The sequence below is a fragment of the Chiloscyllium plagiosum genome, chromosome 22 (assembly GCF_004010195.1).
Source record: "Chiloscyllium plagiosum isolate BGI_BamShark_2017 chromosome 22, ASM401019v2, whole genome shotgun sequence".
NCBI lineage: Eukaryota > Metazoa > Chordata > Chondrichthyes > Orectolobiformes > Hemiscylliidae > Chiloscyllium > Chiloscyllium plagiosum.
Window position 1 is genome coordinate 52,015,957 of NC_057731.1, and position 8,120 is coordinate 52,024,076.

General features: G+C 38.4%; 1 protein-coding gene across 3 annotated transcripts in view; it reads right to left on the reverse strand.

Moving 5' to 3' along the window:
- Nucleotides 1–8,120, reverse strand: part of trim8b (tripartite motif containing 8b) — a 103,181-nt gene that overhangs the window by 92,093 nt on the left and 2,968 nt on the right. The window lies entirely within an intron of this gene.

Below are 8,120 nucleotides of genomic sequence, written 5' to 3' on the forward strand. Positions count from 1 at the left end.
CCCCTAGCCATCTCTATCACTATTTTGCTATAAACTAACATCCTCTGCTGGGGGAATACATGAATGGGTTCGATTTTCAGATTTTCTTTAGTATTTTTAGTCCAAAAATTTAATTAATCTCCAAGTTTATAAACTTGAATCTGTCAACATTTTTAAGGAGACAGTTTATTTTGTACTTCAGTATCTTGACCAGATGATTCATTTCATCCAAGACAATGTATTCTCGATATAGGAACGACAAACAAAGAGTTTAAAAAAAATCACAACACCAGGTTATAGTCCAACAGGTTTATTTGGAAACACTAGCTTTTGGAGTGCTGCTCCTTCATCAGCTGGTTCACAAGCTGATGAAGGAGCAGCGCTCTGAAAGCTAGTGCTTCCAAATAAACCTGTTTGACTATAACCTGGTGTTGTGAGATTTTTAATTTTGTCCACACCAGTCCATCACCGACATCTCCAAATCATGACAAAGAAAGAGAGCAAGCACAAGGAAGATGCAGTTTTTGTCAATGTCATTGATCAAAAAACAGGAAACCTGCTATCATGTGGGAAATAGAAATTAAGCTGTCAAACTCACAGAAAATGAGGGATAGAGTAGATTTCACAAAAATATACAAATTTCTTTCCAATCGACAAAAATCAGAACTTTAAAATCAACTCACTCAAATTATTTTCGAAAACAAAGGTTGAATGACAACCATCACATGGCTCAGTGAGGTGTCCAAGATCACTCCAAGTCATGCCAAAGGCTGGAACATAAAAGGCACTCCAGTGTGGAACAGAGCACTGCAATATTGGAGGTGCTGTCTTCTGACTGAAAAATTAAAGCAAGGCCCGGCCTGCCTTCTCAAATGTAAGAAAAAGATCCCATGGTGCTCCAATTTGACCAGAATTATCCCATTGTCCGGGCCAATATCGGCCTTCCAATCAACATCACAAAAACAGATTCTTTTGGTCATTTTCATATGGTTATTTAAGGGAACTTGTGTGAAAATTGGTTGCCTACAATGAAATACTCAAAGTAAAACAAAAGGCTAAAAAGCTTCCCAAGATGATATTTAGCAATTACCAAATGCACTATGTAAATGCAGGTCTTTCTTTACATTGTAATTGATCAGTTAAAAGGTCTTGTCTGTTAATAAACTAATCAAATATTCAGCATCAGGAGGCAGTGGGACGGAATTAAAAGCAATGATTCCTAATATATCATTCTAGCAACAACAATGCTGAAAGTAAAATTTACACAATGGAAACAATCAACTGGGTAGGGTGTTTGCACAAGTACAAGGCACACACATAACCTGTAAAGTTGAGGGCTGCCCACAGCACTATCACAAAACCCACAACATGGCCTAGCACTAATCCAGTTTTGATTTAAAAAAAACAAACTTTTCTCCCTTCCTCAACCTTTACCTAATGATAAAGAATGCAGGGAGGGAAATGTGCAACGTAGACAAAGGCTTGTAATCAAAGCTGGAAATTCCTGATTTTAAACCAGTTTTCTCTTAGGTGTAAACTCAGATAAAAAAGAAGAGATAACCAAGAAATGAGAAACTAGTATTTACACAGCAAAGCAAAATAGCAACAAGGCCATTCTCCTTCTTCAAAACAGATTCAGTGACATTGTCTGCTTTAGTCCCAAACAAGGTGAATGGGAACACCTAGAATTTGTCCCAGAGGAACATACAGAACAGAAAGTTAAAACGAATTTCTGTTTCCTTCCAGATAAATATAAAGCAAACTCTTAATTCAACATAGCTATGTGTTTTAACATGTTAGCTTGCTATTTCTTCCATCAACAAATAGTTAGAATAAATCATAAACAAACCATCGAGACAGGAGGGAACATTAGCCTTCTATTCCTGGGAGCCCACAAACAGACAAATAGTGAGATATTGCTAAGAGTGCAGAAAATAACATACTCAATGTTTAAGTGCACCAGAAATGTTTATAAGTGCTGTTGCAATCCATCTTACCCCATCTTGAGATGGAAACTCTCAATTAATGCAAATGAGAAAAGGTGAGTGAGAAAATGGTAAATTGCTGTATAAGCTAGGTTCTACAGGAAAAGCTCAAATCCACGATCACCACTAAGAGAATCTTACTACCTTGCCATTCAAATAATGGTATTACTATCATTGAATCTTCTACCAATGGCTTAGGGACTTAACTGAACCTGATGAGTTACCAGACTGAAAACATTAATTCTGTTTTCTTCCCAGATACTGCCAGACCTGCTGAGTTTCTCAGTAATTTCTGCTGTTTCAGATCTCCAACATTCAGTTTTTTGCTTTATTTATTAACTGGAGCAGCTTTACAAAGAATCCCAAAGTGTGAAAGCAGGCCATTCAGCCCATCAAGTCCACACCCACTCTCTGACGAGGATCCCACCCAAACCCAGACACTCTTCCTCCATCACACTATCCCTGTAACTCTGCATTTGCCATGGCTGATCCACCTATACATCTCTGCACTATGGGGCAATTTAGCATAGCCCAATCCACATAACTGCACATGTTTGGACTGTGGAAGGAAACCAGAGCACCTGGAGGAAACCCACTGAGTCACAGGGAGAATATGCTAACTCCACACAGATAGTCACCCGAGGGTGGAATCGAACACTGTTCCCTGGTCCTGTGAGGCAGCAGTGCTAACCACTGAGCAGGTCAGAGATTTGGTACTCTGTAGCAAGTGACCTCCAGACTCTCCAAAACTAATCTGCCATCCACAAGATACATCAATAGTGCAAGGTCATGCTCCACTTACCTGAACAAGTGCAGCTTTGACAAGAGTCAAGGTCTGACATCATCAAGGACAAAAGTAGCCATTTCATCAGCACCCCATCCACCATCTTATCATTCATTCCATGCAATACAAAGGGACAGTGGGAGCAAAATGCACAGCAGCAACCTTTCAAACCTACAAACTCTACCACCACTGGAAGAACAAGTATGGCAAAACATTCACCTGGAAATGACACACTATCTTCATTTTCAAACATAAATTACTCTTTCTTTATCTCTGATACAATATCCTCAAACTCCAAAACCAACAGCATTGTACATGTATCTTCAAATCAGTAGCTACCACCACATACCCAAAGGGTAATTAGAAATGGTAATGAATGTTGGCCTTGCCAGTGATGCCCACCTCTTGTGGACAAAATTAAAAGGAACTGGAAAGAAAAATAAAAACAGGATTGTGGGAGTAAAAGATACAATTTCTCTCCCAAATATCCAACTTTCCATGTAATCATGGATAAACCCTATACCTTCAAGAGAAAACAGCACTACAAGCTCGGACTTTCTTTTACCTGGTTAAGCAATATATCACAGTCATAAAGAATAACAGAGATGCATGAGCACAGCTGAAAATCACTGCCGTGGTCACAGATGGCAAACTTCGAGACCCTCCCATTGGTAACTAATTGGATTGGGAAGTATTGACTTTGGCACTGCAAGCAGTTTCAGGCTGGCTCCTTTCCACTAACCAATTAAACAAAATATGGACAATATTGCGGGTTGGCTTACACTTCTCTTGATCTTCTAGCCAAGCAACCTTAATCCATTAGTAGGATGGGTGCAAGTAGTCATCCTTCATTTTTGATGCATTTTTGTTGGCACTGCAGTCGAATTCAGATAGCAAAGCACTCTAATCATCAGCTGCTATACCACTTCCGATAGCCTTTATATTTATTCAAATGAAAGCAGTTCAAAGCAGCCAAGGCACCCGGGACTGATGTTTTAGTGGGATGCTGTCTAATCCAGGAGAGATCAGTCATAACTACATGCTGCAGAGCAGAGATAATTAAACAAGTCCTTTCCGGAAACTCACTTGGAGATACCATAAAATAGAAAAATAATGCTTTCGAAAACAAGTTCTGAGTTCCATTTCTCCAACCCTGGCCCTTCTCTCTCCAAAACAGAGAAATTAGAGCTTAACAGAATGGACTGTAGCAGAAATGCAGTGAAGGAACACATGAGCTGTAGAAACATGGAAACACCACCAATTGCAAGTACCTATCCAAGGCACTGACCATCCTGAATTGGAACACCAATATATTTCTTTCATTGTAAACCCTGGAATGCTCACTGCAGTTCATGTACATAAACAAAAAAGGTTCCAGCAGTTCAAGAAAGCAACTCACTACCATCATCTTCTTGATTAAAGATGGGTTATAAATACTGGCTTAGCCAGCAAAGTCCCACAGATCTTGAATGAAGCAAAAAGATCAAAATCTTGATTTAAAATCCTGGCCTTTACAGAGGGATAGTGGGAATCACCAAGCAACCTCAGCTGCAATAAGAGGAAAGAAGTCAAAATACCTGTTCCCTTTGATATTCCGTAAGCTTCAGTGAAAAGTATGATTGCGAAGAGAAGATTAACTTGGCCTTGGTCATGAACCCCTATTCAGTGTGAATAGATTGTGCTAGTTGTTTAGAGCTGTCAGCACCAATAAAATGAAACATGGACCTCTTCCCTAAAAACTGGATGCACAGTTCTGAATTTATTTCTGAAATATTTGACTCTGCAGGCCTGATCCATGTTTTATTTGTTGAGATAACAAAGTTGATACAGTCCAAAGAATAACCTTCACAGTGAGGCATTCCTTTAATCACATGGGTGTGGCAAGGACCTCAGGCTGTCAGACTGGAGGTGAATGAAAGAAACCCAAAACGAAAGATTTACTTTGTTAGAAGTTTCCACAAGTGAACAAGTTGCCTCTTATTTCTATTTTATGCACTTCACCAAATCTCACTTGGCCAAGAGATACAGGTGGATTCCAGTGTCAATTCAAGACAAAAGCCAGATAAAAACTAGAGCCATTTACAGAAGCATGTCTGCACAGGCCTTGGTAGCAGTTACCTGGTTAACAACACATCTTGCAAATCCAAGCCCAGCCAAGCTGCAGCTCTAGACAGTTTGAATTCTGGCAGCCCATCTTGCTCAAAAAGAATGATATTCATTATAGCAACAAAGGCTCTGCTACTCTGCAGCATAGGAGCTGAATGATCACATCAAACCATGCCGAGAGAATCATAGGCTACAGTGACGAGGTCTAAGATTAATCATTTGTATTCCAGTCACTTCAAATTTGACAAATGATTAAAAGAATTTAAGGCAATGACTAACCCAGCTTGTGTAAAGCTAGGAATGCTTAAAGCCACTTATGAAAAGTACTAAAAAAATTGCTATTTGGTGAATAAATTTCCTATCACTTTCTCTCTTGGCCTTCCTATCCAAGATATTGGAAATGTAGGTCAACAAACTTTTAGGATTGGGTTGGGTTGGGATATCTGGTCGGCATGGGCAGGTTGGACCGAAGGGTCTGTTTCCGTGCCGTACATCTCTATGACTCTATGTGTGCCCACACACACACACACACACACACACACATATATGTCTATGGGGCGAATATGCATTTGCAGATTTGCATTCTATTTTGTTCAAAAAGCACACAATCTGTCAGCAGTCAATATTTTTATCATCCTTGTGACATTTTATAAATTCCAGTTTGGATGTAGAACCAGTCTGACTCAAGATTGGGATAGGTAATTCAGCCTAGTTTCCTTAAATTGTTTGGTCCAGGGACACACATAATTGATGTGCCTAAAAATAAACAAGTTACACTGGTTCCTGACAGAACAATTTGAGGAAACATAGGAAATCATGAGATCAACAATGTAGCTATGGCCATCTTACATTTGCTTCTAATAGAAGTTGGCTACAGAATAAAGTCTTCATTCAATAACTTAAGCTTGTTTGCATGTAGGCTTCTTAATTTGATCATTGTACTCTTTGTGGCTCCTTGGAGCAACAAACTCAGTTTGTCTTCAAAATGGCCACCTGACCTTATTTACAGTTAGAGAAATCATGGAAATTCAATCCATCACAATTGTGAAATGCCTGCAAAGAGCCTCCACAGCATAAGTACAAACAGAAGACATATCTCCCAAACCCTCACCACCTACAGATCTCAAGGGTGGGCCCTTTAAAGCAATTGAAAATAAATTCATGATTATTGCATAGTAACTATATTATTTAAATATAAAAGCATTTCCAATTGCAAATTTTAAAAAAAGGAACTCGCAATCAAGTTCAAAAGACCCTGTCCCCTTAAAAGTATTTAACTAGTTATGTAATCCCACAAAGCACAAGTTGAATGAGAATAAAGTCACTTCTCAAACTATTCTCATGACTTCCACCAGTAAGCTTTTGATGTGTTGCTGGCTTAAATTCATGAAATCTGCAGAGTAATTCTGCATGTGAACTTAACTTGACCTCTCCTCCCTTCTACACCTGCACTCTATCTGCCTAAAATTCAGGCAATGGTAAGTAGCTCATTTTGAAAATTGGAAACATTTGCTATTGTAGCACATTTTGTGACCTCCAAACTAAGCTGTCTAACAAATTAACACTGATGAACATAAGTACAGGCCCCAAAACCTTAAATGTCATTCCTAACTTCACTTTAATGCTTGCAGGAAAAGCTGGCTCTCAAACAGTTGCTGAGATTACAACAGACAGGCATGGCAGATGAAACCACAGGCAAAACAATACTCATTTTGAGCTTCTGGATTTGAAACTCACTTCTCCAGAATCAATTGTCAAACTTTTGAGAATATTTATTGTAGGCAGTGAAGGCAGGAAGAATGAATATTTACAAAAATAATGAAAGTGTTGAATTTAGTGACAAAACTAAAATAAAAAGTAAGAATCCCACTTAAGCGGTTTGTAATTATACTTAATCCAGTAATTCAAAGTCATATAGAAAAAAAACCTTAGTTACAAAAAAAGTTCAGCTAACCAAGGCTTTCCTGTCAAAGCATATACATACCACAAGAAACATATCTTGTTCATACTGAATCTGCCTTTAAAACATTCCAGTGCCTGAAATAAAAAAGTCTCAGTATATTTGGGTGTTGGTCAGTCAGACACACAGCTGCCGAAAGATAGTTTTCACAATCATGCTAATATTTTACTTACAATCTGACCACTAATAAAATGGATATATAATTCATCTATAGAAAAAAAGTCCACTGTAAAGTGCTCTTAATGTCCTATTTTGTAAGAAAAGAGTGTCAGGAATGAAGATACTGTAGAGAAAAATCCTGTCCCTGTTCTAGCCATGTCTCCGTAATAGCCACAACATCGAAGTCCCAGGTACCAACCAACGCTGCAAATGGTGTACCCATGTGGATAACCAGCAATCTCCTTCACTAATGCCCCCCCACCCTACAGAAAAACACAAACCTGGCTCATTCCAGATGTGGGAATCCTCAATTAATGCCAGACATCCTCGGACATGCCCAAATTTAACTCTGCTGTAACAAAAGCTTATATTACCATTCCCTTTGTCCAACCAAAGATATGGTATTTGCAAGGGAAAAGGTCAGCTGTTCTTATGGGAGATGTAGCCCCTAAATCCTAATCCATGGAACTTGAGTTGAGGCAAAGTCTGAAGAATACATCTGCTGATGACAACTCAACATTTTTCAGCTTTATAGCCAAATGCATCACCTATTCCCTCACACTATAGCCCAGCTTAGCTTTAGACCTCAATTTTATAACAGAGGAAAGAACCAATAAAGAAGCCAAGAATCTACCATTGTATTAATCTAGTTTTAAGACCCCAAACTCACTTTCCTGCAAAGGTACTGAAGTTCATTTTACAAATAGCATATCTTGTGTATAAATCAACTTTATATCCTGAAAAACTATGTTTTTTTGAGTTAAAAAATAGAAAATCATTAAATAAATTAGATGTGCAAATACAAATATGGAGAAAATTATAATTTAAAGCTATCAAGAGGGAAGAAAATTCTGAAACTATACAAGTCAACTAGCATTTAAGACAGAAACATGGAATGATGGGGAATGTTCAATTAGAATCAATGGGAGATCTGTACATCAAATCCAATTAGAAATATTGGACATAAAAGTGTACATATCTTAGCTTCTATACCCTTTTCTGGGAAAAGGAAAATTTTGAAATTTGAAGGAATGTGTATTCTTCAGAACAACTGAAGTTTGTGTTGGGAGTTAATGGGAGCAGGAAGAAGGGGGTTGACGAGAAAGGGGTGTTATGCAGGTTGTGGGAGGAAGCTGAGGAGAGGGAT